Source organism: Balaenoptera borealis (genome assembly GCF_965194805.1).
Source record: "Balaenoptera borealis genome assembly, chromosome: 4".
NCBI lineage: Eukaryota > Metazoa > Chordata > Mammalia > Artiodactyla > Balaenopteridae > Balaenoptera > Balaenoptera borealis.
In genome coordinates, this window is record NC_138861.1 from 11334279 (window position 1) to 11347943 (window position 13665).

The 13665-nt window shown below is 35.4% G+C and overlaps 1 long non-coding RNA gene across 4 annotated transcripts in view; it reads right to left on the reverse strand.

Annotated features, from left to right (window-relative positions):
* LOC309628612 overlaps positions 1-13665 on the reverse strand; it is a 136084-nt gene that overhangs the window by 68234 nt on the left and 54185 nt on the right. For all 4 annotated transcript variants that reach the window (XR_014244579.1, XR_014244580.1, XR_014244581.1 and 1 more), the window contains one exon: positions 3660-3764. This is a non-coding gene — a long non-coding RNA (uncharacterized lncRNA). The remainder of the gene's footprint in view (positions 1-3659; positions 3765-13665) is intronic.

Sequence of the window (13665 nt, forward strand, 5' to 3'; positions counted from 1 at the left end):
GCCAGGTGGTAACGGCAGCTGAGAATTTAAGGTCTGGAACATGAAAGATGTTTTTGGAAACAGATTCATGTCACATGGGTCAATAGTACTTTGCTGAATTCAGCTTTTTAAGATGATTGTGGGCTTGAATATATTATTTTCCATCTTTCTTTCCTTCCTTCCTTTCCATTGTAATATGGATTGTATTAGTATCTTTTACAATAATCCGTTAGAGAGAAAATTATGAGGAGAGTTGGGAATCTTCAAATGTTTTTCATTTTTAGTGACTAGAACAGAGGGTGATATTAGTATATGCCAAGCCCAGATACCTTACTTTTTTGCCCTGCTCAGCACATTTTGCTTCCTAAATAGAGGACATCCATTTCTCCCCCAGAAATGGGGCATTTTGTATGAAAACAAAGAAAAATTAAATGATTTCCAAAAGATTATATTTTTTAGTGAGAAAATAACAGCTAGAATATCACTATACGATTCCTACTCTCCCAATCTTTTTCTCTCATTAAAGTGAAAAAGCAGAGGAAAGAGATAAAAGATTTATCCTATTTATATAGACAAATCTTTCCTACTGATGTAAAGTGAGAGAAAGGAGAGAGCCAAAGCAGGTCTTTTGGGAGAGCCTCTGATTCAGGAAATAGCACCCCGGAAGCTTCTGAGAAGTAAAGATAAAAGAGAGGAGTTGATAGGGGAGAAAAAATAGTTATGAGCGTGGGAAGGAATTGCCTTTGAGATTTTTTAAGAGTCACATTTCTAAGAGTTTTGAGACTTTTCTAATGAATGAGCTTGACTTTTAAATAGCCATTGGCATGTATGTACGTTGATTATTGCTTCTATTTCAATTTTGTATTAGAAATCCCACCAGAGAAGCAGTCTATTGCTTATAACAATCTAACCTGATGCAGGTAACAGAAAGTCAATCCTCAAGAGGGCATTACCCAACCCTGGAGCTGAGGCTCCGGTTTCCATTGACCTTTGGGGATCAAATCTCACTTCCCATTGTGTCCTAGTTGCCGTGCATTATGCAAGACTAAGTGATATCTGGCAGTTCTGATGCTATATTTAATTGTATGTGTTCACATTATGGTTTTATTGCCAATTGGATTCTGAATCTTTATGATATTATTCGGGGGGCACAAGATCATGGACAGAGGTTTATGCCCAGATTTTTGGCTCATGCCAGATGTGACCCTCCATAAATTAGTTACCTTTCTCTTGATTCAGCAAGAACTGCAATCTATGTTGGCTTGTGGCAAAGCTAACTGCAGGTGGTTTCCACATGAGATGTAGGTTCCGTATAATTTGTTGTGTTTTCCTGTGAATCTTATGTGAATTAGCTTTTACCTCATAAACCACAGAGAAGAGAAATTTCTAAAGATTGTTATAAAGCACTTGTGTTAAAAAGTGTGTATTGCTATGGAAATACTAACTAATGATAATAACTATTGGAATAGAGATTAATTGAGGGACTAAAAATAGCTCACTCCAGGCAAAATTGAGCATGTTCTTTTAATTGTGCTAGTATTATACAGAAAAAATAAGCAAAGATTTTAAGATAATATGTTTTATTCAACAGCCTCACTGACATAATTCTCTTGGGTCTTCTCATTTGAGATTGCCTCTGCTAATTGCTTTAACAATTTCCAACAAGTATATTACAGAGCCAAGAATGCCCAGTGTCCAAACCACTGATGCTTGGGGCAGGTGGGCCACAGCTGCATGAGACATAAAAATCACAGCTGGAATGCTGTTCTTCTTTGTCTAATTCTAAATATTTTATCTTAAAATATAGTGCTCAATTCTGGAAATATGACCATACTTATTCTTTAGGAAAACTGTCCAATATTCCTAATTTTTCTACACTTTTAAATGACACCCTGAAAACTTACATTATAGTTTTGCTAATCCTGACAATTATTATTTCTTCTACACCATAAATAATTATGAGAATTCCACCTTTCTTTTAAATTTGTTTAATTCACTTAGTTGATTTCCAGTCATATAAAGTCTACCATTTTATTTTATTTTTTTAATTTTATTTATTTTTTCTTTTTCTTTTTCTTTTTGGCTGTGTCGGGTCTTAGTTGCAGCACATGGGGTCTTCGTTGAGGCATGTGGGATCTTTTGTTGCGGCGTGGGCTCTTCACTGTGGTGTGCAGGCTTCTCTCTAGTTGTGGCATGTGGGTTTTCTCTCTCTAGTTGTGGTGCACAGGCTCCAAGGCACGTGGTCTCTGTAGTTTGCGGCACGTGGGCTCTCTTGTTGAGGCATGCGAGCTCAGTAGTTGTGGTGCAAGAGCTTAGTTGCCCCGAGGCATGTGGGATCTTAGTTCCCTGACAAGGGATGGAACCCATGTCCCCTGCATGGGAAGGCAGATTCTTTACCACTGGACCACCAGGGAAGTCCCAAGTCTACCATTTTATAAACCAGAATATAATAATGTTGGAAAGTAAAGCTATAGGCTACCACATATAGTCTCTAATATAGCAAAGCCATATCTGAACAGAATTTATTCTGAGTCTGATAAAAAACAAAACATGGGTCAAACATAAAGACAAACACATTTAATAAAACAGTGTATAACTTTGCTAGTTTTTGATTTATAAGAAAATTACACATAGAAACACTAAATTAATTCTTATTTTATTAAATAATAATATGATATACAATAATTTTACCAAATACACTTGATCAGATACCTATTCAGAATTCTATTTTCTAAGGAATTAAAGCAAAGAATCCAAAGAGACAAGTTGATTTTATTTAACTTTCAGGCAAAGAAAATTATTTAATTTATGGGAAAGTTCTTTTTCTGGGCATTTGCCTGTTTTCTTCTTTATTACCACTTGATTGCTTTTCTTCCATGGGCTATTTCTCACTGCCCTATTTTTCCTACTTCTTTAATAAGAAAAGACTCCTGGAAAGCATAATTAACATCTTCAAGTGGATATAAAAGTCTTAGCTCCCTACTAGATAATACAGGCATTCTAGTTCCAAAATTCTATTTAAAAAATGTTGTTATGTTTATTTCCACTCAATTTGAAGGCTGGGGTAGAAAGGCCTTAAGATTTTGTTAAAGAGTGTTGCTGCTAGTAATCCCTGGAGTAGATAGATAATTCATTTAGAAATATTGTCTTAAAAAATTAAAAAATCAACTTTAGTTATTTTAAAATACTAATGAGTGCTCTTTACATGGTAGAGCTGATACAAGTTTGTGAATTTCCTATTTACTCAATCTCACTGTCTTTTCTATTGGGCATGAAACACATATATATCTAGCATCACCTGCCATTACATTGTTATTGATGAGAGGTATCAATTGCTTGCAAATAGAATCATTCTTCATTATAAGAGGCAAATATCCATCCCTCAATCCCTCTCTCTCTTTCTCTTAAATGATATGTGTCTTTTCCTTAACCAATTTCCTTAGAATATATCATTATTATGAGATGGATGTTTACGCCTTCCAAAATTTAATGTTGAAGCCCCAGTGTGGTGGTATTTGGAGATGGGGTCTTCGGGAGGTAATTAAAGTTGGATGAGGTCATGATGGTGTGGCACCCATGATGGGATTAGTGCCCTTATGAGAAGAGACACCAGAGAGCTTGTTTTCTCTCCCTCTCCCTCATTCTCTCTCTCTTCCCCTCACCCCCCACCCCCACCTTACCTTGTGAGGACACAGGGAGAAGACAGCAGTCTGCTAGCCAGGAAGAGAGCTCTCACCAGAACTTGACCATGCGGGCACCCTGATCTCGGACTTCCAGCCTCAGAACTGTGAGAAACAAATGTTGTTAATAAGCCACCCAGTCAGTCTACGGTATTTTGTTGTAGCAGCCCAAAAGGACTAAGACACAGCCCAAGCTAACCCAATCATAGTACTCATTTTTTATTCCAAATAGGTTTAACAAGGACATATTCAATCTAAGCAGCTTTCTTGACCATACCTCCTCCACTAAAGGCATGTTTACAACCATAATTCAATGACTTAGTGCTTTCATTCTTCTGTGTATTTACTTAGCATTAATGTTTTAGCAGGAGACAATGGTGCCTTGCAAATATTGCAAATGTTTTAATACTATAACACTCAACAAGATGCAGACTCTTGCATATGCATTTTGAAAGGTGGAAAAGACTAAATTTCTAAAGAGGTGGGTGATAAATTCTAAAACTGAAAATTTGTTTATTTCTAGACAATAAAAGATATTATGTAAAACTATGTTTTTTAAAACTGTGTCTGTATTCTTCTCACTAGTATTATAAAACTGTTCATTGCATTGCAAATTGACTACAGTATTCATTACAAAGTGAAATAATAAATAGAAACAATGAAAAGAACGTTTCCTAATAAGGATAATTTATTTGCATCTAGAGAATTTATTATACTTCCATGCATTGCTATTCTTGATTTGAGCAGCATTTACCTCCCCATAGCTGAGACAAGCTTACAATTTTTTAATCAGAGGAAACTAGCAATTTTACTATTTTAACTAGATTATAATATATAGTCTTGTTGTTTTTGCCACAAAGCCCTGGCTGCTGAACTGTGATATGTCATTGGCATGATCATGTAGTGGGGTAAAAAATAAGAATGTTCTTGTATATGTGCAACTCTATATGCATCTTTTAGAACATTCCAATAAATCTCATGTTATTATCCATGAGAAATTTAACTAGGCTAATTGACCACATGGAGCAAATTAGTGTAAACCTCGTTTATTTAATATAGTCATGAGAAATTGAAAATTTCTTTTTTAATTATCCAACATAGAAAGGCCACAAAAGTCTTACTAGGGAATTTTTAATGTGACATATAACCAGTTGATATATTAATTAAAATTAAGTCTGTATATTATATACATGCATATTATATATACATATATGCTAAAATAAAATGTTGGCTAATAGCAAATGCTATGAAAAATAAATATCAGCTTATTAATTATAATCCAATTTAAATCATTTAATTCTAAAGCTATATATATATTTGGTCTATTGAATTTTATGTTTCAATAAAAGTGTTTTCATAGAAAACCTTTTATGAAGTCTATGTCTGAATATAACAACTTCTCAATGATCTGATCATGGGAAATAAAATACTTTTCCTCTGTTAATAGTTATTATTGTCTTTAATAATGTCATGATATAATAAATACAGAAAATAATCATTATTGTTTTGCCCTTAATAAATAGTAAAATTACAGTAAAATTTTTACTAACTTACACTAGTGAAAGAGAAAGAACAGTAAATTGATGGAATTCAGAATCATAAAAAAATCTTAAAGAATTATGGTTTTATTATGTTCACATAGATATCAAAAGTAGGTTAACAAAGTGATATCAAATGTCCTGAGAAACACTAAGTTAATTGATAAAGGGGAATGATTTATACAGTTTCTCATTTATCATGACTTATTATTAATAACATCTTTAGATTTTATTCTCTTAAACAGTTTAGACATGCTCCTTGCAAACACTATTACCAAGGCTTAATTTTTTTTTAAAGCTAGCTGTATTGCCAGGGGTTACAAATAAGCTCCGGAAAAAGAAAAATAGACTCTTTGCATTCCACCCTCAAAACCAGCTCCTTCTGACAGCATAAAAGAGAACATATTATTCCCGCTTCCCTAGGAATAAAAGAAATTTTCTGGTAACTGAAATCAGGAGCTTACAAGACGTATACTTGATACAGGTAAAAGCTATAATTCAGGTAATGTGTACAATTTCTAGTCAAGTTCTAGGAAAGTTATTGTGGCTAATCTAAATATTGCCTAGAATACACAAATGACATCTGACTTACTTATGAAATACATTTTTTAATCTTTCTTTAGAAATTTGAGATTGACACAAGGAAGTCTATTACCACTGCCTATTACCTATCTTCTCCCTAGGACTTGGGTGAGAGATGAATTCACTCAATCACTATTTTAAGAAAGATTAAATGAAAGCTTTGCTTTGTGCCAGGCACTGAGCGAGGTGCTGAGCATAGAGTTCAGAACAGATACAGTCTTCCTCCTCCACAGAGTTAAACGAAAGAGCTAGAAACTAAACAATTTGCAATACAAATAAATAATTACAGTTGCTATAATGCTATGAAGGAAAAAATAAATATGTTATCATTGAAATGGTTCACCTGGATCCCAAACAGAGGACTCTACAAGGATTTGGCCATGTTTTTCTATCCAGGAACGATCTAGAGAGAGAAATCTTAAACCCAAAGGACATCATTAAACTAGTCATTAGAGAGAACACTTGTTCTAAAGCACACATAATTTCTTAGGCTTTACCTGTGGCTTAAGTGAAATGAATCTTAGTATCCTCTCTCTCTCTCTTTTTTCTGTTTCTATTCACAAAACCATATTTTGATTACCAACTTAGAATTCCTGGTACTAACTTTACACTGGGAAGGAAATGCTCTGGAAAACACACACAAATATTTTAGTCACTGGAAAAATTTTTCCACATTAGAATGTAATATGTGAGTGCAAGAAATTGGTTTTTTCTCCCCAGCTTTATCGAGATATGATTGACATATGTAAGTTTAAGGTATACAACGTGATGATTTGATACATGTGTATATTGCGGAATAATTATTACAATAAGGTTAGTTAACACTTCCATCACCTCACATAATTACCATTTTTTATAGTGAGAGCATTTAAGATCTACTCTCTTAGCAACTTTCAAGTATCTAGTGCAGTATTGTTAACCAGATTCCCCAAGCTGTACATTACGTCCCCAGAATTTATTCGTCTTAGAACTAGAAGTTTGTACCCTTTGACCAACACCTTCCCATTCCACAAACCTCCCACCCTCAGCTCCTGTTTCTATGTGTTTGGATTTTTTAGATTCCACATATAAGTGAGATCATACAGTATTTTTCTTTCTCTGCCTGATTTTTTTCACTTAGTATAATGCCCTCAAGTTCCATTCATTTTGTCATAAAAAGCAGAATTTTCTCCATTTTTATGGTTGAATAAAATTCCACTGCATATATATACCACATCTTTTCTATCCATCATCTGTCGATGGTCATTTAAGTTGCTTCCATATCTTGGCTATTGTGAATAATGTTACAGTGAACATGGGGGTGCAGATATCTTTTCAAGATAGTGATTTTATTTCCTTCAGACATATACCCAGAACTGGGATTGCTGGATCCTATCATAATTTTATTTTTAATTAAAAAAAAATTTTTTTGAGGAACTGTCATACTGTTTTCAGAAGCAGTCAGCCTGTGCTAGAGTGCGCCAGGGCTGGGCTCTGTGGTGAAGTTGGGTGCCCACTTCACTCTCCTCCTCCCACCAGGAGGATGTCTGTTTCTGTACTGGGCTGTCTGGGCTTGGGGAAGCGATGGTGGGGCTAACCTATCTTTCCTACCCTCATCAATGCATCTTTCCTTATTTCTATGCTTCACTTAGGTGCTGTAATCCCTCACCTATATTTGTAGCTCTTGGTAAGGTATTTTCATGCACAGAAAGTTGTTCAAATTGGTGTTGTTTGTTCTGTTTTTGACATGAAGTTTGGATGTGGCGGTGGCTGACGCCTTTTCCCTATATCTGTTATTTTTCCTTTTTTCTTTCATAAGGAGGGAACTATATTGAGTAACCCTACCAGCCTTTCTCTACCCTTACATTAGCTCTTCCCTTGGGAGAAGCAGTGAGTTAATTTGCTAGGATTTTGGAATGAGAAACTGGGCATGTTCATCTCCTTTGACTACCCTCTATCTTTCCCAAGGAAGCATCCATTGACTTCACTTCTGCCTATCTAATTCGTCATAAAAATCTAATCATTTCTATATTAGTGATAGTTTAAATTTAACTTCTCAAGAAAATAAACTGGAAATTTGTCATTAGGTGCCTTCCCATATGATAAAATGTTTACAATAATTTTTAAATTATTCATCAAAAAGCAAACAAAAGTATTTTTAAAACACTTGAGGTTAGCATAGAGCTCTTAGGGATCTATAAACCTGAGTAATGCGATCCTCAATAGTAAGTAATACTAATAAAATAAATAATTTGTTGTAAAAAGGAGGGTTTTTCTTTTTACAGACTTTTTGGCATTATGTTAAACTTAGACATTTAAGAGATTTGAAATTTGTGTATAAATAATTAAACACATGTATCTTGATTAAAAGGGCAATTCTATTAATTTTTAAACACTTTGATTTATGTCAGAGAGCGCTCTGCCTATGTTTTCCTCTAGGAGTTTTATAGTATCAGGTCTTACTTTTGGGTCTTTAATCCATTTTGAGTTTATTTTTGTGTAGGGTGTTAGAGAATGTTCTAATTTCATTCTTTTACGTGTAGCTGTCCAGTTTTCTCAGCACCACTTACTGAAGAGACTGTCTTTTTCCATGGTATAGTCTCGCTTCCTTTGTCATAGATTAACTCAGCGGTCCCAGACCTTTTTGGCACAAGGGAGCGGTTTCGTGGAAGATAGTTTTTCCATGGACCGGGGTGGAGTGGGGGCACAGCTCAGGCGGTAATGCGAATGATGGGGAGCAATGGGGAGCCCCAGATGAAGCTTCGCTCGCTTGTCTGCTGCTCACCTCCTGCTGTGCGGCCCGGTTCCTAACAGGCCGAGGCACCGTAAGTGCGTGGGTTTATTTCTGGGCTTTCTATTCTGTTCCATTGATCTATATATCTGTGTTTGTGTCATTACCATACTGTTTATTACTCACCCATAGAAAAGAATGCAATAATGCTGTTTGCAGCAACATGGATGGACCCTAGAGATTATCATGCTGAGTGAAGTACGTCAAAGACAAATATCATATAATATCACTTACATGTGGAATCTAAAAAAAGATACAAATCTGAAAAATGATACAAATGAACTTACTTACAGACTCACAGACATAGAAAACAAACTTGTGGTTACCAAAGGGGAGGGAGGTAGGGATAAATTAGGAGTCTGGGATTAACAGATATACACTAATATATATAAAATAGATAAAAAACAAGGCCCTACTGTACAGCACAGGGAACTCTACTCACTATGTTGTAATAACCTATAATGAAAAATAATCTGAAAAAAGTATATATTGGACTGGCCAAAAAGTTCGTTCGGGTTTTTCGTACGATGTTAGAGAGAGATATATCTGAATCACTTGCCTGTGCACCTGAAACTAACACAACATTGTAAATCAACTACACTTCAATAAAAATCTTTTTTAATTTAAAACACTTAACATCTTCACATTTTGTTAAATGCGAATTTATACATATTGAACTAGCCAAGCTATTGACCATAGGTGAAGCTAGACTTTGAAAAAGAAGCTAGAGGTGAATACTTGTGATACTTGTTTGTTTTGCTATTTAGAAACAGAGAGACCTCCTTTTTAACATTTTCTGTTGTGTCTGTCATGTATATTCACTGAGCCATAATATTTATCTCACCACACACTCACAATTTGTCTACAAATATTACATACCATATTTAACTTGTGAACTTTTGCCTTCACTTGGCCTAGTCCTATAAAACTATGTGGAGGGCTTCCCTGGTGGTGCAGTGGTTGAGAATCTGCCTGTCAATGCAGGGGACACGGGTTCGAGCCCTGGTCTGGGAAGATCCCACATGCCGCGGAGCAACTAGGCCCGTGAGCCACAACTACTGAGACTGCGCGTCTGGAGCCTGTGCTCCGCAACAAGAGAGGCCGCGATAGCGAGAGGCCCGCGGACCGCGATGAAGAGTGGCCCCCGCTCGCCGCAACTAGAGAAAGCCCTCGCACAGAAACGAAGACCTAACACAGCCAAAAATAAATGAATGAATGTATAAATAAATAAATAAAGGAGTTCCTTTAAAACAAACAAACAAACAAAAACTATGTGGACTCTTAAATTGTTATCTAATAGGCTGTTAGAGGACTAGAGACCACTGTCCTGGATACCAATCAACTGCCATTGCTTCCATGGAAGTAGGGAGACTCTTGCCATATTACATATTCCTTGGGAGAAAAAAATAGTCAACCTTCGTCTTGAACAATTTTCCACAAATATTATTTGTACTTAGCTTGTTTGTTTTATGTTCACCTTTGAAAAATGACAAAAATTTAAAAACTATGAAAGAGGGTGCTTATTAAGGAACAAATTGCTATCACATGATTTTCTTTTTGAAAAAAATTATCAAGTGAACAATATTTTTAAATAAAACAGCAAAAGAAAAAACTGTATTTTAAACCCCCCAAAAAAAACCATGCTTTGTAGGAACCATCTGGGTAAACAATAGCTGGAACAAGAGCAGAGAAGTGAAAGCAGTAACTTTGTTCCATTTTACCTTCTTATTCTATTCTTTGAAGTCAGTATTTTAATTGACTGCCTGAGTTGGCAACTTCCAAGCTCCCAGTCAGAGATGGTACTCTCAGACCCCTTCACAAATCTGTGGAGTCGTGCTGTGTTCAACCTTTTAAATGATGGTAAGAATTGAACACATCTATTCCAGCTTCCTGTTTCGTAAAGAGGACAAACTATTTGTTGTGACCCGCACTGTGAAGGGGAGACTCACTTGCTTAAAAATATCTCCTTCAGGAGTAGACAAGTGAAATTCCCAGATTCCTAAAAGTAGAGAGTAAGGATTCATGAACAGATTTCTGAAATTTTGTCTGTTACTGTTTTATTGTTGTTGTTTAAGAGCCATTTGTTAAAACAGAGAGGCCTTTTGGAAAATAAAATACCTTCACTTTCTATCATCCTGTGGGTGTTTACATGATTATAATGCTGAATCCTATTCACAAATCTTTTAAGCTCCTACAAACATGATATACAGGTTGACTATTTGAAGGGGAAAATACTTGGAAGAAAGATATGGGATTAGTTTCTGTAAGCTGGGGAGTCAATCTAGTTAACTAGAGGTAAATATTTCCTGCTCTCCACTTTCTAGGCTCCTTATAGGATTGCATGTCCTGTGGCCCTCATAGTTGGGTAAATCATATGACTAGTTTTGGCCAAGGAATGTGAATGGAAATAGTGTGTGCCAATTTTATGGCAGAGCATAGAGGGTTCTCTGTCGTCCTCTTTCCTTTTAACCTGATCATACAATGTTCCAGAAGGTGGCTACGTTGGCTGCTCTGGGGCTCCCAGACAATTCTCAGAGGACATGTACCTTGAGAGAAAAATAAACCTTTTGTTTCCAGTCACTGTGATTTGAGTTTATTATGCAGCATAACAAAGTCGAACCTGATTAATATATAACCATACTTCAATAATTTTTTTAGGACCCGACTCTTCCTGAAGATGTGAATGATTAGTCAAACTATATGTACTTTGTCCCATATGGAAATACAGAATGATGAGGCCACTTTATACTGTGTATCCTTTAACAATTAAAAAAATCATTTTCACATATATTATCTCACTTATTTTGTAAAATAGTCCTCTTAGAAAACATGAGGAATTATTATTATTATTACCACTGTGAATAAATTGAGGTTAAAAATAGTTGAATAATTTGCTATTCAGTCACAGAGCCAAGACTTAAATACTCAGATACATTATAATTTGTTCTTCCTCTCCTTCTAGCACTTTCTTTTTCCAAAATCATCAAAAGCATTGTGAATACCCAAAAGGTCTAAGTCATATGCAGAGTTAACAGACCAGATCCTATAATGCGAAGTTATATAAACTAAAAAAGAAATGTCCTCCATTAGGATGAAGTCCATGACCACTGAGGACCTTAATTACAGAGCCAGGATCTTTACATGTAGTAAAGATACATAGTCATTGATTCTGTGCAAGAGGGAACTAGTACCAAATAACACATATTATGAATAACCTCTTTATTTAAAAAATATGGAAAAACCACCAAGAATGTTGGCTCTACAGTCCCCCCCCCACAAAGTAGCATTATATGTTTTCTTGAAATTAGGAGTATGGAAATCATGCAGTAAAACTGAAGAAGCTAGTTTTATCATTTTTATTGGGGGCCACTGGAACAAGTCATATTCACAGAAATTCTCTGCATTTCTGTGAATCCTAAGAGAATTCTTGAAAAATAGTAAATAATTACTGATTAGAATGGGGGTGGGATAAGGGAGCAGTAAGAGGAATAACAAAAGTACCATTTAAGTATTATTTTTAAGAAGAATAAAAGAGACAAAACCACAAATAATAATGAATCCTGTGCGTTCCTTAACATCTAGCATGCTATCAAAATTGTATGAATTTTGCCTAAATGGATGCTTAAGACTTGGTGTTCATAGGAAATGCTTCCGAGATTTGAAGAAAAATCTGTCTTTTGTTTTAAGAGTGACTCTTAAATGTTTATAGAAATACAGTGGCACTTCTGCAGGCGAACCTGTCACTATCTTCGCGTCTAGCCAGGTGTGAATCACAAAGCCTGCATATGCGATTTCCATCACAATGGAAATAAGGAATAAATGAGGTTATTAAATGTAAACTGTCTTAAATGAAACACTTTAACATTCTTCTCTTCAAAGACAATCATAGTTTTTGTTACTAGCCAAGCTTATTTTTTTAAATTGGCAATTCTATGGAGTATCTCAATTTGAATATCAATTTAAGATTCAAGATAAAGTGGTATCTCATTTACCATGTTTTTATAGTAAGTATGAATTATGCACATGGACCGTTTAAATATTTGTGTTTTCTCACAAAATTTAGAGTGTAGGCTTGCACACAAAAATAGTCACTTAAAAGTCTCTTCAATTTAATTGTTCCATGCTATCAATTACCTGTGTATATATGTATACAGAATAAGAAGCTTTTCCATCTGAAGGGATTAAGAAACATTTTATTAATACTAGAAATCTATATTCCAGATTTAGAGTACCTGCACCTGTGCCTGCACCTGTTTATTAAGGATCAGAAAAGGAACAGCAGATACTTTCAGGTTTCAGGGGGTAAAGAATAGGATTTTCCCTACCTCGGCAGGAACAAGCTGTAAGAATATGTACCCCTGATATTAGTCAATTCCCAGCTATTAAGGTTTCCTTCAGTATAGTTGATTAATTAGATTTTTTAAAAGTCAGGCAATTTACACCTGTGATATCATACATCTCTTGAGGCTGATGGACCTGAAATCCTTAGGATGTTAAGAGATCCTCCAGGGCAGGAGCAGGAGGGGGAGAGAACAATTCCATGATCTGGTGCAGTCACACTTTTCTATAATGCGTCTGGTTTATGTAAATGTTCCATTAACCGGAATGAGTTCTGGAGTACAAGTATCAACAAGGGCTGGAGGCATATGGCAGTGATTGTAAAAGACATTTCTGAAAGCTCTGCTCTGGTTAAAGCTTCAGCCAACCTGCGTAGAGATTTTATTCTATCCTGTGAAAACAACTGGTGGACACTAGGGAGAATAGAGTGTATCTGAGTACGAGCCTATAGGCCATACAAGTATCTTTAAAGAACTGAACTTAAGTACATCAATGTCCTAATAGGAAATATAGTTTACTTCACATAGTAAGTGTCAATAGTTGAGAAGGAGATCGGAGAGGAGGCTGTGGCCTGGGACCCAGAATAAGCGTGAGTGAGAACACTAAGTAAAGAGAAGGTGTCTTTACAGGTTCAAAAAAAAATCTGCTTGATTCAAGTATTGCTAATACTCTAATTCATTTTAATTTAATAGTTCTAAGATAGTTGTTTTCATTGTTTACCAATGGATTGGGGAATGCTAAAGAAAATTTTAAAATCTGAACAAATATTTTAGAAGTT